Source organism: Salmo salar, chromosome 04, assembly GCF_965601325.2.
Source record: "Salmo salar chromosome 04, fSalSal1, whole genome shotgun sequence".
NCBI lineage: Eukaryota > Metazoa > Chordata > Actinopteri > Salmoniformes > Salmonidae > Salmo > Salmo salar.
This window is the reverse complement of record NC_138294.1, coordinates 11,531,409-11,549,473: the sequence shown is the minus strand read 5'-3', so window position 1 is coordinate 11,549,473 and position 18,065 is coordinate 11,531,409. Positions and strand designations below refer to the sequence as shown.

The window sequence follows — 18,065 nt, the reverse complement described above, 5'->3', positions numbered from 1 at the left end:
AAGTCAGCGTGTTGTTGTGTTTCTGGATGGCCAAATTACCAGCAAGAATGACAAGAATCTTCCATGTGGAGAATCGTAAGTGACTCATTTCAGCTCATTTCATCTTGTTATTGATACTATGTCTTATTTTGAGGGGTTTTGATGAAGACATGCAATGCTAAAATTCGCTAGCTAAGCAACAACTGTAATGATGTATTTGAGGGGAAACAAGTGCTTTCTTTGCAAATGGACACTGCTCAAAAAAATAAAGGGAACACTTAAACAACACAATGTAACTCCAAGTCAATCACACTTCTGTGAAATCAAACTGTCCACTTAGGAAGCAACACTGATTGACAATAAATGTCACATGCTGTTGTGCAAATGGAATAGACAACAGGTGGAAATTATAGGCAATTAGCAAGACACCCCCAATAAAGGAGTGGTTCTGCAGGTGGGGACCACAGACCACTTCTCAGTTCCTATGCTTCCTGGCTGATGTTTTGGTCACTTTTGAATGCTGGCGGTGCTTTCACTCTAGTGGTAGCATGAGACGGAGTCTACAACCCACACAAGAGGCTCAGGTAGTGCAGCTCATCCAGGATGGCACATCAATGCGAGCTGTGGCAAGAAGGTTTGCTGTGTCTGTCAGCGTAGTGTCCAGAGCATGGAGACGCTACCAGGAGACAGGCCAGTACATCAGGAGACTTGGAGGAGGCCGTAGGAGGGCAACAACCCAGCAGCAGGACCGCTACCTCCGCCTTTGTGCAAGGAGGAGCAGGAGAAGCACTGCCAAAATGACCTCCAGCAGGCCACAAATGTGCATGTGTCTGCTCAAACGGTCAGAAACAGACTCCATGAGGGTGGTATGAGGGCCCGACGTCCACAGGTGGGGGTTGTGCTTACAGCCCAACACCGTGCAGGACGTTTGGCATTTGCCAGAGAACACCAAGATTGGCAAATTCGCCACTGGCGCCCTGTGCTCTTTACAGATGTAAGCAGGTTCACACTGAGCACATGTGACAGACGTGACAGAGTCTGGAGACGCCGTGGAGAACGTTCTGCTGCCTGCAACATCCTCCAGCATGACCGGTTTGGGGGTGGGTCAGTCATGGTGTGGGGTGGCAATTCTTTGGGGGGCCGCACAGCCCTCCATGTGCTCGCCAGAGGTAGCCTGACTGCCATTAGGTACCGAGATGAGATCCTCAGACCCCTTGTGAGACCATATGCTGGTGCGGTTGGCCCTGGGTTCCTCCTAATGCAAGACAATGCTAGACCTCATGTGGCTGGAGCGTGTCAGCAGTTCCTGCAAGAGGAAGGCATTGATGCTATGGACTGGCCCGCCCATTCCCCATTCACCAACGCCACGTTGCACCACAGACTGTCCAGGAGTTGGCGGATGCTTTAGTCCAGGTCTGGGAGGAGATCCCTCAGGAGACCATCCGCCACCTCATCAGGAGCATGCCCAGGCGTTGTAGGGAGGTCATACAGGCACGTGGAGGCCACACACACTAGTGAGCCTCATTTTGACTTGTTTTAAGGACATTACATCAAAGTTGGATCAGCCTGTAGTGTGGTTTTCCACTTTAATTTTGAGTGTGACTCCAAATCCAGACCTCCATGGGTTGATAAATTGGATTTCCATTGATTATTTTTGTGTGATTTTGTTGTCAGCACATTCAACTATGTAAAGAAAAAAGTATTTAATAAGATTATTTCTTTCATTCAGATCTAGGATGTGTTGTTTAAGTGTTCCCTTTATTTTTTGGAGCAGTATATTTATGTTTTCAATAATCATTGGAGACCAAATATAGCATACTTGTCAACAATCTAAACCAACCCCGTCTGTTTTGCACCATTGTTTTACACGAGTCAGTTTTGTTGCTAAACAACCAACCCACCTGTATGATTGGCCAATCAAACACCACTATGCTACCGCAAGCCACAACATCTGGAGCAGTACAGCTACTGACAGAACAATGAGACAGATGTTTCACTGGACGTTTCAATGTGAAGCGTCCGCTTGGCGTTTCCACTCACTACCAAATATAGTAGTGAGAGGAAGCCCATTGGCCGGAGGTGGGAAAAGATGGAAGGGGATGGATTTTAGCAGACATTCTGCTCATTTGGAGTATAGATATGGGTATCAAATCAAATTTTATTAGTCACATGCGCCGAATACAACAGGTGTAGACCTTACAGTGAAATGTTTACTTATAAGCCCCTAACCAACAATGCAGTTTAAAAAAATAAGAATAAGAAATAAAAGTAACAAGTAATTAAAGAGCAGCAGTGAAATAACAATAGCGAGACTACATAAAGGGGGTACCGGTACGGTTCAATGTGCGGGGGCACCGGTTACTCGAGGTAATGGAGGTAATGTGTACATGTAGGTAGAGTTATTAAAGTGACTATGCATAGATAATAACAGAGAGTAGCAGCGGTGTAAAAAGGGGGGGCAGTGCAAATAGTCTGGATAGCCATTTGATTAGATGTTCAGGAGTCTTATGGCTTGGGGGTAGCAGCTGTGTGGAAGCCTCTTGGAACTAGACTTGGCACTCCTGTACAGCTTGCAGTGCGGTAGCAGAGAGAACACTCTATGACTAGGGTGGCTGGAGTCTTTGACAATTTTTAGGGACTTCCTCTGACATCGCCTGGTATATAGAGGTCGTGGATGGCAGGAAGCTTGGCCTCAGTGATGTACTGGGCCATACGCACTACCCTCTGTAGTGCCTTGCGGTCGGAGCCTGAGCAAAGGCAAAGGGTGGCTATTTGAAGAATCTCAAATATAAAATATATTTTGATTTGTTTAACAAACATGAACACCACACAAGGGTTATCACTTTTTTGTCCCTACATTTTGCCTAAGAACACAGCCATGAATAAAGAATGGCACCAACGCATCCTCCAAGAGCAACTTCTCCCAACCATCCAGGAACAGTTTGGTGATGAACAATGCCTTTTCCAGCATGATGGAGCACCTTGCCATAAGGCAAAAGTGATAACTAAGTGGCTCGGGGAACAAAACATCTATATTTTGGGTCCAGACCTTAATCCCATTGAGAACTTGTGGTCAATCCCCAAGAGGCGGGTGGACAAACAAAAACCCACAAATTCTGACAAACTCCAAGCATTGATTATGCAAGAATGGGCTGCCATCAGTCAGGATGTGGCCCAGAAGTTAATTGACAGCATGCCAGGTCGGAATGCAGAGGTCTTGAAAAAGAGGAGTCAACACTGCAAATATTGACTCTTTGCATCAACTTCATGTAATTGTCAATAAAATCCTTTGACACTTATGAAATGCTTGAAATTATACTTCAGTATTCCATAGTAATATCTGACAAAAATATCTAAAGACACTGAAGAAGCAAACTTTGTGGAAATTAATATTTGTGTCATTCTCAAAACTTTTGGCCACGACTGTACATACAGTTGAAGTCGGAAATGTACATACACTTAGGTTGAGTCATTGAAACTCGTTTTTCAACAACTCCACAAATTTCTTGTTAACCTGTTGGGGCTAGGGGGCAGTATTGAGAATTTTGAAAAAAATATGTGCCCATTTTTAACTGCCTCCTACACCAACTCAGAAGCTAGGATACAAAATATAGTTTTGGCAAGTCGGTTAGGACATCTACTTTGTGCATGACACAAGTAACTTTTCCAACAATTGTTTACAATTTACACATTCTTTGATTTCTGAACCTATATACATTTTACGGACACAGTATATTTTACATGCGTTCTCTTGTTGTTATTAGTCCCACCCTTCATCTCTACTCAAGCCTCCCATCTATATCTTAACACCATCCAGCTTTGTAAAAAATAAATTACATATAGCCTTTACAAAAGTCATACTTAATTTTATGTCAATTTAGAAAAACAAAACACCCATTTATTGTATCAGGCTTGTGTCTTGTAATAGTGACTATATAGATGTCCTTACCTGCTTGCTGAGTTGGGTATCTGGAGTTGTATGTCTACAAGTGGAGCTACAGCTGATGTTTTATAGCGATGTGGGTACTAGTTGTACTTCATGAAGTGACAGGTCACCCTTAGCTTGAAGGCTTACCCTTTCTAGACAGTCAGGTGATTTCTTGTTAATCACAGAGGTTGTTCCAGTCTGTCTCGTTCAGGTGCAGGAACAGTTGCCCCACCCTTGCATGCCGCATGCCTCACCTGCAACAACTTCAGGGATTCCTGTTTTTCCACAAGGCTGTTGACAACCAAAGCAACTGTGACTGTTGTTGTTTAACAAAGCAGTCAACCTATTTCCTGTAGTCTCAAACTGATTAAACGTTTTGTTTAATGTAATAAAGTTGACTTTTAATATATTCTTCAGATGGAGAACATGTATTAAATCATGTAAAAATAATGCCATTCAAATAAATTGACTCACCCACATACAGTGGGGTCTAGAATTATTGGGTCCCTTGATAAAATTTAGCAGAAAATACTATTTTAAAAAATCATACAAATACTGAGCTATATTGTATGCAACAAAATATATATATATATTTTATACTAGTACAATTTACGATCTAGTATGATCTTAATTAAAAAGATAGGGGTCCAAATAATTGGATCCCTTGTATAACGACGCAGGGCGAGACCCAGATGCAGACACCGGAGGCAGATGGTTCGAGTTGCTGATATTTATTAAGAAGCAGAACAAGAGAAAACAAGGATGTCGTCAAAGTAGACAAGGGGCAGGCAAGAGGCAGGTCGAGGACAAGCAGAAGTTCATAAAGCAGGCGAGAGTCCAAAAGGTACAGGGCGGCAGGCAGGCTCGAGGTCAGGCAAGGCTAATTGTTCAGGCAGGCGACCACAGTGTCAAGGCAGTCAAAGTGTCAGAACCTAGGAGGACTACAAAAACAGAGACTATGAAATCCAGGAGCCCGGAAAAACACGCTGGTTGACTTGACAAGACAAGACGAACTGGCCACAGACAAACAGAAAACACAGGTATAAATACACTGAGGATAATGGGGAAGATGGGTGACACCTGGAGGGGGTTGGAGACAAGCACAAAGACAGGTGAATCAGATCAGGGTGTGACACCCTGTTTTCAATACTCTATCACCCTCCCCTTGCGAGGATAACAACGCTGAGACCTAAAACAAAGAAAAAATATAAAAGAGATTGGAGAACACATTGGGAGGGAATTTAGACCATTCCTCCATAGAGAATCTTTCCATATCCTGAACATCATTCATCTGTGCTTATGGATGCCCTCTTTAATTCAAACCACAGGTTTTCAATGAGGTTCAAGTCCGGAGACTGAGATGGCCAAAATGTTGTGGCCCTACAAACTATAATATGACCCCACCATCGAAAGTTGAGATTCACATGAACACGTACATTTCGGTTGTTTTACTCTTCGATGAACACAAGCCTCACAAGACTCATCTGAACCCGGTACCAATTAAAAACAATTAATTGAATTACTTTAATGCCAAAAAATGGGTTCAAACTTTAGAACCCAGTTCCTACATTTGAATATAAACATTTATTTTTATCAAACAAAACTATACTACATTTTATCTTTGGGACCCTCAGGATGACAAATCAGAGCAAGATTACTGAATATAAGTTCATGATTTACCTTCAGAGGTCAATGTATTGTTGTGCACTCTCCTCAAACAATAGCATGTTATTTTTTCACTGTAATAGCTACTGTAAATTGGACAGTGCCGTTAGATTAACAGGAATTTAAGCTTTCTGCAAATATACGACATGTCTATGTCCTGGTTGGATGTTACTTACAATGTAATTCTAGTCACATTAGCGCACGTATAGGGACACCAATCCCATAGAGGTTAACTTATCCAGCAAGTTATTACGTTATTCGGTGGTAATTACATTATCAGGTGAGTAGCAATGTTTTGTATTAATAATGTAATAACTTCAACTGATCATGTAATAACTACAGTCAGTGTTTTTATGCATTATTTCCCTCATTTTGATGAACATACCACACTCCACTAATTGGAAGCACAAACACAAACCAATGCACATGAACGCATACACACACACTCACAACCACACATGGGATTGTACACACACACACACACACACACACACACACACACACACACACACACACACACACACACACACACACACACACACACACACACACACACACACACACACAAACCAACGCACATGAACGCATACACAAACACACACTCACAACCACACATTGGATTGTACACATGTACACACACACATACACACACACACGTTACCCTTTATGTGAAGGGGTATTCATAACACCTTGATGAAACCAGATACTGTGTTGCAGTATCATTCATAACAACTGTCATAACACATTTATTCAGCCAGGGATTCTTAAAAGTAGGGATGATCCTTGTCCAGCAGGGAAATTACATTTGTATATATATATATATATATATATATAGATATATATATATATATATATATATATATATATATATATATATTTATTTTTTTATCTTACAAATTACTTTAAGGGGAATTTTATAAGGAAAGAGTTTTGGTTTTGTAATTTTCTAAATATTTTCAATATTATTAATTTCTATGTCGGCTCTGTGCAAAGAAATGCCCTTGTCCAGAGAAAAGGATCACAAGATTTCAAACTCCCCCCAAAAGTGTTTAAAATTAATATTAACTGAAAAATAATGTTATGTTGTTTCTTGCAATAGCCCTCGGTGACTCTTTGAAAATGTATATCAAAATTGTGATTACAAATTTGGAGATATAGTCAACTCTGTTAGATTTGTCTAAAATCCTGAATGAATCTGTAATTAGAAGGGTCATGAGCAGCGTCATGAGCAGGGTCATGAGCAGGGTCATGAGCAGGGTCATGAGCAGGGTCATGAGCAGGGTCATGGGTCCAGCAGGGTCATGAGGACCCTGTGTCGGTTTCGTTCCACCTACATATATAAAATATATATATACATTATTTGATGAAATATTGAATTTGACCTTACTGCTATTAGCCCATAGAAACGCACATTGAATAACAGATTCATACATGTTAAAACTGTACAAAAAAAAAAAATTCTAAAGGAAGTTTGTTTTAAAGTTTCTGCCCTATATCTGAGACATATAAGAAAGATCAGGAAATAATAGTTATATTTTTTGCCACATATTTAATGCCTTTTTTTAGGCACTAAACTACCTCCATATATATTACTTTCATTCATTTTTTAAACGTACCGGACTACCTTCAGATGAGTCTTGTGAGGGTTGTGGGCGTTCTTAAGCAAAATATACTGATGTGGTTACATTTCTCCTGGCCCATCCTTCAACTTTTTAACAAAACAGAGGCAGGGGTGCCCTCTTTGTTATTTTTTGAACCGGGGATTGGTCCTTTAAAGTGTTTTGGCTGTATAGACAAATATATTGTAGGTAGATAAGTGATAATCCACTGAGGGACTTTTATCTTATTATGAAGGAATTTTGTATGCTTATCAAGCATGAACACATGACCTATGACCCCTAAAATGCTGATACTGCACCTTGCCATTGTATGACCTTAAACAACTATATGGGTAATGCAGATGGAAAGTGCAATATCTAAAATCTAAATGTGTAACAGTTCACCCATATTACAAAATTACATATTGGTTTCCGTACCCTGTAAGCAGTCTATGGACAAGTTATGACAGCAATCAATGCTTTGGTTTTGTTTCCTGGCAACAGGGTCGGTGTTATGGGCGGTCCTTAGGAGGCCTAGCCCGCCCTACCATACCTCCTAGCCCGCCCTACCATACCTCCTAGCCCGCCCTACCATACCTCCTTGACCGTCCAAATAAAATATTGATATATTGATCATTTACTTGACCCAGACGAGTGCCGACAGAAAGAAGCATAAATCTCAGATAAAGCGTCCAAGCGAGCGAAACAGCGCCCCTCTGTCTCAGTAGGTGTAGACCATGTATCTGATGCTGTCTGGACAGTGAAACAGCACCCCTCTGTCTCAGTATGTGTAGACCATGTATCTGATGCTGTCTGGACAGTGAAACAGCGCCCCTCTGTCTCAGTAGGTGTAGACCATGTATCTGATGCTGTCTGGACAGTGAAACAGCGCCCCTCTGTCTCAGTATGTGTAGACCATGTATCTGATGCTGTCTGGACAGTGAAACAGCTCCTCTCTGTCTCAGTATGTGTAGACCATGTATCTGATGCTGTCTGGACAGTGAAACAGCACCTCTCTGTCTCAGTATGTGTAGACCATGTATCTGATGCTGTCTGGGCAGTGAAACAGCGCCCCTCTGTCTCAGTATGTGTAGACCATGTATCTGATGCTGTTTGGACAGTGAAACAGCGCCCCTCTGTCTCAGTATGTGTAGACAATGAATCTGATGCTGTCTGGACAGTGAAACAGCACCCCTCTGTCTCAGTATGTGTAGACCATGTATCTGATGCTGTCTGGACAGTGAAACAGCACCCCTCTGTCTCAGTATGTGTAGACCATGTATCTGATGCTGTCTGGACAGTGAAACAGCGCCCCTCTGTCTCAGTATGTGTAGACCATGTATCTGATGCTGTCTGGACAGTGAAACAGCACCCCTCTGTCTCAGTATGTGTAGACCATGTATCTGATGCTGTCTGGACAGTGAAACAGCACCATCTCTGTCTCAGTATGTGTAGACCATGTATCTGATGCTGCCTGGACAGTGAAACAGCACCCCTCTGTCTCAGTATGTGTAGACCATGTATCTGATGCTGTCTGGACAGTGAAACAGCACCCCTCTGTCTCAGGATGTGTAGACCATGTATCTGATGCTGTCTGGACAGTGAAACAGCACCCCTCTGTCTCAGTATGTGTAGACCATGTATCTGATGCTGTCTGGACAGTGAAACAGCACCCCTCTGTCTCAGGATGTGTAGACCATGTATCTGATGCTGTCTGGACAGTGAAACAGCACCATCTCTGTCTCAGTATGTGTAGACCATGTATCTGATGCTGCCTGGACAGTGAAACAGCACCCCTCTGTCTCAGTATGTGTAGACCATGTATCTGATGCTGTCTGGACAGTGAAACAGCACCATCTCTGTCTCAGTATGTGTAGACCATGTATCTGATGCTGTCTGGACAGTGAAACAGCCCCTCTGTCTCAGTATGTGTAGACCATGTATCTGATGCTGTCTGGCCGGAAATAGTATGACATGCCATACTCTTTTGGTCCAGACAGCATCTGATACATGGGCTACATACTGTGTAGTAAGACAGAGGGGCTTTGTTTCGCTCGCATGGATGTGTCTTCCATTGAGATTGTTTAAGCAAAGAGGAAGAGGTGAAGCGAGAGGGCTCACTCTCGCCAAAATCTGTCCAGAACTAACCCAATGTGTTTCTATTGGCATAATATGCAGACCTAAGCTTGTAGCCTGCCTTCCTGCCTTTGGGACAACTAATCCCATTGTTCGGGCGGAGCATCACGTCATTATATACAGATCTCTGGTTTCAGCCTCTTGCGAATTGGAAGGGAAAGTTGCCGGGTGCATCCTGTGCACTGTTTGGATGCTGGCTTCCCCTAAAGTAAATTGATGTTTTGCCAAAATGATATAATTACTCCTGCCTAAATATAATCATTCAAAATACTTCACCAGAGGGCATGACTTCGCCACAGAGGATCATTAGCTTATTTACAAATATGTTTTTGTTATGGATTGTTACACATCACAAGTGCGTAGGCCAAGGCCTATGTGGGAAGCCTGCAATTTGGGCAGAGCACGTGGCAATAGGCCTAGCTGATTGAGTTGTGGATGCCAGTGAAAAGCATCTAAAATATGTGTGAAGATAATGTGTCTTGAGTATAATGGAAAATGTTGCAACAAGAAGAAGGGGAGGTGGGTGTGGTGGAGGCATCTCTCTCCAGAATGGATGCACTTCATCAGCAATTCCAGAATGCGCTCAGCTGTCGCCTTCCAATTCTTGAACATTCATTGTTTAATTGTGTGAATTGTTTGCCCTTTGTTAATTGTTTATCAATTCCCCATTACATATGTCACCAGTAGGCCGTGTAAATATACTGTTTATACCCTGTCATTTGGTTACATTAAATTCTGTTAATGCATGTATTAATTACAGTCAATTAGCCTACCGTTCTCATTCTCGGAGTGGAAACATTATTTGCAGAGTTCACAAGCTGTTTGCACTCCCCCTTTGTATGACCTTAAACAACTATATGGGTAAATGCAAAGTATAGGATCTGAAATATAAATGTGTTAATCCATCTTTCTTGTTGTTTTTCTGTTTGATGGAAACAGTTTGAGAGTTCTAACTACATTCTAGATGTATTTAATGGTTTTATGTAGACATGTTTTCATGTTTTGAATGTAATCCTGAATCATTTTTTCAGTATTAGGCCTTCCCTGTAGCTCAGTTGGTAGAGCATGGTGTTTGCAACGCCAGGGTTGTGGGTTCGATTCCCACGGGGGGCCAGCACAGACAAAAAAATATATTAAAAAAAAAATGTATGAAATGTAATGTATGCATTCACTACTGTAAGTCGCTCTGGATAAGAGCGTCTGCTAAATGACTAAAATGTAAAGGTAAAAATGTAACGATTTAATCATGGAGAATGTTTAAACTTAATATTTGACATTGTATAAATATAGTTACAATGGTGTCAGTTGCTTAATGTTAGCTAACTTTTACATACTTTGTTTGCTATCTTACCATTGTCTGGTTATTTACATTTCAATGAGAGTTCAACCAAACATTTTCCGTGGGAATGTGCCATCTTTATTCTGGGGATCACTGGCTGTCTCATGGTGTGTCTGAGGGTGTCATGATTGGTTTGACCTGAACTCGGAGCCTGACAGAAAACCAAGACAAACCACAGTAACTGCAGTCAAATCACGGTGGATCAAAGACAGAGTACAGTAACTTCACTTACTGCTGTTTGCCTTGGATTTTACTTGGATTTTGTAGTCACTATTTGACACTCCATTTTCTCTGAAACTGAATATAATTGAACCAGGACACTTTGTGCCAAGATAAACCAGATACTACAAAGCTGGATTTCAGTCTTAACTTTTGACCAAAATGTGAACAGTAGTTACTGCTGTTTGCAATAGTATGGCAGAATAGCTGTTCACATAATCCTAATAGACCAACCTCTTCATGGACTGCATTGGAACCTTGTCTTATTTTAGGGAGTGAACTAGTATGCTCAGATTGAATTAAAACTGTTATTTTAACAATGCTGGGTATGCATCTTGTTGACACTCATCCAGTGATACATTAACCCCTGAATGCGTTGTCTGCAGCATTGTCACATGACAGCTACATCAGCTGTTCAATTTCACTTACAGGCAAGTCAACTGATTTCGGATTGGGAAGTAGGTCCCAAAGTGCTCTTCCAAGTGTTAGAGGTGAGCAGTCATCACTCGTGTGGGACACTTACTGATGCTGTTGTTTGTTAGAAAAATGCACAGTCGAGGGAAGGGGGCATGGTTCGTTTTTGAAAGACTCTCTCTCCAATAATAATAATTTCCTCTGAATCCACTGATTCGGTATCTCATCTGTAGAATGTTTTTGTATTTCCCCTGGATACTTTTGTTCAGTTCGTTCAGTTTCCCAAATATGTCTGTTACCTCCGCAAGGAGACACATTTTCTTTTCCTTAAACATAAATTCTTCTTTTTTTCAGTGGCGATTTTAGCATGGGGGGCAAAAAAATATATAAAATGTTGATGAATGCCAGCAAAGCCACTACACAACAGAACACAACACTAAACAATACATTAACTGTACTATAACGGTGACAAACAGTGCACACAAACCTGAACCAACAGCAGAGTCCCAACATTTTACCACTGCTACACCTGGCTATCAGCGGAGCCTTGTCTGGCAGCGAAACATTTAATTCAGCCTCATTTACTGCCTTGTAAAAAAACCAAAGCTGATATGGCTGACTTGCTTAAACAAATGTAGTTTCTACTGACAATTGAGATGTACAAACTACGGCATAAGGGAACGGTGAGCGGATAAGAGGCATTCTGTAATTTCGATGAAGACACTAATGAGCGAGCTAAGAAGGACATAGTCAATAAAACTATTTGTTCAGCACTTTTGAAATGTACAGTGACAAATTTCAGAACATGGGCCTTTCTTACAGTATTCTCCCTGTACTCCAAGTCAGAACCGTAGGATAAATAAAGGGGGTCTATAAGCAGAAAATGAAAGCTCTTACAATATTCGATGAAGACATTTCTCTAAAACAGGCTACAGGCTACATGTGCATCACCAAGTCAGAACAGTAGGCTAAGTTATGAGAGGGAAAGGGACCACATGTTTAGGGCGATGCACATGGGTTGATAACAACTTACTACACAACATACACTTAGTATTACTTTCTTAGCTACAGTATACATATCTCCCTGGCATATTACATCATTTATGCAGTACCATACAAGACATTTTTGGACTCTCCTTGTTGTGCTGTACTCACTTGAACAGTAAAGTGGTGCAGGGGGTCCTTCTTGTGGGAAAATCTTGGATTTATGGTGGATTTATGGTGCTTTCAAGACAACTGGGAACTCTGGAAAAAAACAAGGTTGAATCATGATGTCGGTGATCTTCAGGTTGGATATCTAGAAAGAGGCCCGAGTTCCCGACTTGGAATTATGAGTTAGATGACCGTTCAAAACGTATTTTCCCAGTCGGAGCTCATTTTTTTCCAATGTCTCAGTTGTCTTGAACTCACTCAAGTCTGAGATTTCCCAGTTCCGAGTTTCCAGTTGTTTTGAACTTAGCAGAAATCATGCTGGATTGACAGCATCGCCAATGTTTTCAACCTTTTCTGGCCCATGTTGTTGCATGTGTTTATCCTTTTAAGGTTGGAAAAGAGACCCTTAAACCCAGACTTGGACCACACACCCTCTCCACTGAATAGCAGGAATGTGATTGCTATGCAACACTTGCTGTTAGCCACTGATTCCTTCTAAACCACTCATTGTTGAATTTGTTATTTCCAACTTGTTGTGTAATGTTTATGTCCAATGGCCGATGAGCACCGATGTGTTTTATCTATAATTTCTCTTCATATGACAAGGATTGAAAAGGTTTTGCCAGTGGATTGTCAACTTGATTAATGATGATGACTGATGACTGCTTGTCTAGCTTGATAGCTAAGATTTTGAAAGTATGATATTGACATGATCAGCCTAATAAAAGCTACGGTAGATGTAATGGTGATTTGACGTCATTTTATTTATGGCCAATGACTTTGAGCCTTCTTGGATGGGCACTTCTAATGTAAATCTATGGCAGCACCAAAGGGGCTTGAATTGTCGAGCTCTCCTTGTAGATTTTGTGGTGACGTAGTGTCCCATGTGTGACAGAACACTGAGCCAATCACAGCGCAACTAGAGAATGCAGAAAATGATCATATCTGGTGAAATGGAGAAAATAAGTATTTGAGAAGTGAAAACATATGCATCCAACTGTAATATATTGGTTTGTAAATAATACAAATGTAGCAAAATGTACCGAGTGAAATGTAAGATTGGAGTAACGTGTGTTTTAAAGTTTAAACACCCTGCATTATGTGTTTACATCAGGATATCAGTTACCTTATTTGGCCAAACAATAATGAACTAACGTACCATTGGACGGTGGGTTCAGATACAAGGTAACGTGGTTAATTTGGGTTTATCCTGAAAATGTGTAAGTGGTTGGAAACGGGTAGTATGTGTAGCTACAGAATACTGCACAAATGTTTTAAAAGTGAATATTTGATCAAACAGGAGTATTGTGCTGCTGGTTGGGCAGAGTTTGCACTTTTGGGACTATCATATTGGTTCCTTTGTACTGGGTAAGCTAAGTAAAAAATATATACTAACATTACGAGAGAGAGGTCAAAGAAAAAAACTGTTTCTTGATCAGCACTTTCTCTGGGACGCTTTGTGAATACAGGCTCTGGTCACATGTCCATGCATGACACAACACATCTAGTGTTCAATTCTGGTACTGCTTTAACTTTACTGATAAGGACTATTTTCTATCTATTAACTAAAGTGTTTTTACTGTGCTATGTCAACTAATAACTGACATCCTTTAGAAGGAAAACACTGGAGTTACTATTAGTACATTACAACACTTAGTAATACAGTATATCTGGATCACAGTATATAGATGTATTTAGTCAGTAGAATGAACACATGATACATATGGAACAGAATGGACACAAATATAGAACACTGCTGCATTTGAAATGGGTTGATAACTGTAAAAACTTCAATGATATTTTTTTATATGCACACCACAATGGTACATTTAAAAAACATAATAGTAAATTATGGTAAAAAATAATAATATGTAAACCACAGTTAGAGACTATGAATCCACAGTTCCACTCCCCTGGGCCTGATGAATGGTGGACAAACTCCACATAGACATGGTCTCTTTAAAGACATCAAATACGTCTTTCAATGTAGTTATACATAGAAACAAAAACAGGTTCAGCCTAACACAGTGAAAACCAGTTCAACTCTATAAGATAGGGAATTACATTTGCTATTGCAATTGGACTACAGTGTGAATGGTTTTTCACACACACAGTATTTTCGAGGAGCACATGGTCCATCCTTCCAATTCTTCAATGGGTCTGATGCCGTCTGTGAGATCTCAACACAAGCCACCTTGTCATTCAAGTTATTTGGTTCCCCTTCCATCCAATAGCTATAAACAACACAGAGAATCAGAGTTGAAAATCATCCAATACAACATAGAGAATATTAACCTAGTCCCCAGGCTCAATTGTTACCATCCGACAGAGAGGGAGAGAGAGAGCTGGCTGAGGACGAGATTATCAGACTGTAAAAAGTAATTTCTTACAACAGAAAAAATTGTGTAAAAGTCCTCCAGAACATGTTCCTTACGTAGAGGTTAAATGGTGTTTTGCCAACCCACTCCCAGATTCCGTATTAACCCTGTAAATACACAGAATTATACCTGTAACCGCACAGAATTAACCCTGTAACCATGCGGAATGTATGCTTGAAAAATAGACTTTCATCAAGATTACATCAAATTTTGAAGTGAAACTATGAGATCAGGTTGCAGCCTCAGCTATAGTATAGGTCTAGATATAGTCTCATGCAAACATGCTATTCTGACAGGAAGTATATTTTATAAATTGACAGTTACATGAACATTGGTGATACAATTGGTTACACATGTTGAATACTAATCAGAGAAGTAGATAATAATAATAATAATAACAACAACAACAACGAAACAGTAGTATTATAGTATTACTAATATATATTATATTACCTGTTCTTCTCTGCTGTTTATAATAACCAAGGCAGCACACATTGTTCTGCACTTTCTCTGACTGCCCCCAGCTGTTTCCATCCTGGAGGAGACATAATAACAGCTGGTGCCAAACTTCCACCATCCATCCAGACAGGGTTCCTCTGAGATAAACACAACAGAACAGCAGGCATTTAAACATCTACAAATATATTACATCTCTTCTAAGTATGAAATAAAATTGTACTTCTAAATAAGAAAATAAAAGACTGCACTCACCATAGAACCTAAGCCTGGTCTGTAACTGGTCTCTCGCAGTGATCCTGGTATTTAGACTATTCTGCAACTGGTCTCTCTCTTTAGTCCTTGAGTTAAGACTAATCTTTAATTGATCTCTTTCAGCAGTCATAACTTTAAGATTATTTTGCTGCTGGTCCCTGTCTTTGGTCCTTGTGGTGAGACTATTTTGTAGCTGGTCTCTCTCTGTGGTCCTGGAATATAGGCTATTCTGTAGCTGGTCTCTCTCGGTGGTCCTGGTATTTAGGCTGTTCTGTAACTGGTCTCTTTCTGTGGTCCTGGTATTTAGACTGTTCTGTAACTGGTCTCTCTCAGTGGTCCTGGTATTTAGACTATTCTGTAGCTGGACTCTCTTTAGTTGCATCTGAAAAAGGGAAACGTCAATCAAAATGTGTAGCTGTCACAACATTGACTACAAATGTTTTAGTAAAAAACAATAGAGAGAATACAGTAGATGGTTTGTGTTCAAAAATGATTGATGATCTATTTTATGTGTCACGTGGTTATGCCCATATATGTACATCCGGTCATGCCATTCTCACGCTATCGAGTGAGTGCTTATGTAACCTGATAGTGCATCTGTTTAGGGTAAAGCATGTGTTTGCATTTAAGTTGTCAAGGTGATTGATGTGTAGTGACCTTGTTGAACTATGGAATGTGTTTGAACATTTGAAAGAGTAGGGCAATGTTGTAGTGAACTTATGTCTCTACTGTTTAGTGATGTTGTATATGCAACAGTAATTTCCGGGGTGGTAGAGTATTGGTCAGTATAAGTAAAGAGCTGTGAACACCACGAGCGACAAGAAACCTTGAGAGATAAACCACAGAAGACTCTAATAAAGATATAAAACATTGCTCCTAGATCAATTTTAGGTGTATTGTGATTTAACTTCAATGAATGAGATCGCTGTCTCTCTCTCTCTCTCCGTGTGTGTGTGTTTGTGTGTGTGTGTTGACAAGGATCTGTAGCGTCTGGGGGGGGGAGCTAATGACCTATGTCACCCCCCCCCCCCCAACATGTGGCTGTGTGTGGGAGGTTGTTCGGTTACAAGCAGAGAAACATGCTGATAACATTATTTTATAGGAAAGGAATTAAAAAATAATTATACATGTAAACATTTAAAGGATATAAATGGCATTTATGTATAAACATTTTAGAAGAAAATACAAGGGTTTTAAAAAGAAAAATGTATTTACCTTCAATGAATGACAGCTCTTCCTCTGGCCGGGGCGGCAGCGTAGCCTAGTGGTTAGAGAATTGGATTAATAACCGAAAGGTTGCAAGCTCAAATCCCTGAGTTGACAAGGTACAAATCTGTTGTTCTGCCCCTGAACAAGGCAGTTAACCTACTGTTCCTAGGCTGTCATTGAAAATAAGAATTTGTTCTTAACTGATTTTCCTAGTTAAATAAAGGTTAAAAAAAAAAAATCTTTGTTTGTGCAGGCTGCATGGTAGGTGTCAGGTTACGAGCTGTGGGTTGACACAGAGAGAGAATCCTGATCAAGGAGCAAATGCCTTATTTTATATGAATACAGTAAAAAAAAAGATATATACAGTGGGGAGAACAAGTATTTGATACACTGCCGATTTTGCAGGTTTTCCTACTTACAAAGCATGTAGAGGTCTGTAATTTTTATCATAGGTACACTTCAACTGTGAGAGACAAAAATCCAGAAAATCACATTGTATGATTTTAAGGAATTAATTTGGATTTTATTGCATGACATAAGTATTTGATACATCAGAAAAGCAGAACTTAATATTTGGTACAGAAACCTTTGTTGGGAATTACAGAGATCATACGTTTCCTGTAGTTCTTGACCAGGTTTGCACACACTGCAGCAGGGATTTTGGCCCACTCCTCCATACAGACCTTCTCCAGATCCTTCAGGTTTCGGGGCTGTCACTGGGCAATACGGACTTTCAGCTCCCTCCAAATATTTTCTTTTGGGTTCAGGTCTGGAGACTGGCTAGGCCACTCCAGGACCTTGAGATGCTTCTTACAGAGCCACTCCTTAGTTGCTCTGGCTGTGTGTTTCGGGTCGTTGTCATGCTGGAAGACCCAGCCACGACCCATCTTCAATGCTCTTACTGAGGGAAAGAGGTTGTTGGCCAAGATCTCGCGATACATGGCCCCATCCATCCTCCCCTCAATACGGTGCAGTCGTCCTGTCCCCTTTGCAGAAAAGCATACCCAAAGAATGATGTCGGAGCATGGTTCCTCTCTAGTTTTAATCCTAGGTTTATGACTTCTAGGGAGTGTTTCCTAGATGCTGTGCTTCGACATATGCATTGATGGGTCTTAGATTTTTAGACTGGGTATCTGTAAAACACTTTGTGACAACAGCTGATGCAAAAAGGGCTTTTAAGAAATACATTTGGTTGATTGACAGATTTGTATTATTATAAAAAATTATATAATAATTTAATATAATATAATAATATTTCATAATCTTTATTATTATTATGTTACAGGTGAGACATACCCATAAATGTCAACGTCTTGTCAAGTGGTCAAATCTGTACA

At 40.5% G+C, this 18,065-nt stretch overlaps 1 protein-coding gene and 1 long non-coding RNA gene across 4 annotated transcripts in view; both read right to left on the bottom strand.

Moving 5' to 3' along the window:
* Positions 1-4,139, bottom strand: part of LOC106569656 (uncharacterized) — an 83,713-nt gene extending 79,574 nt beyond the window's left edge. Inside the window, exon 1 of one of the 2 annotated variants that reach the window (XM_082974107.1) lies at positions 3,929-4,139. The gene's annotated coding sequence lies outside the window, so the exon portion shown is untranslated. The remainder of the gene's footprint in view (positions 1-3,928) is intronic. The other variant, XM_082974106.1, reaches the window with a different exon arrangement.
* A 9,966-nt stretch (positions 4,140-14,105) lies between these two features.
* Positions 14,106-17,840, bottom strand: LOC106592304 (uncharacterized). Of its 2 annotated transcripts, XR_014392086.1 has the most exons (5): positions 16,735-17,840; positions 15,520-15,901; positions 15,262-15,404; positions 14,865-14,915; positions 14,106-14,664 (listed from the first exon to the last, which is right to left on the bottom strand). It is a non-coding gene; the product is annotated as an uncharacterized LOC106592304 (long non-coding RNA). The 2 variants fall into 2 exon arrangements; XR_014392087.1 differs by lacking the exon at positions 14,865-14,915 and having other exon boundaries at positions 16,735-17,836.
* Positions 17,841-18,065: the final 225 nt, after the last annotated feature.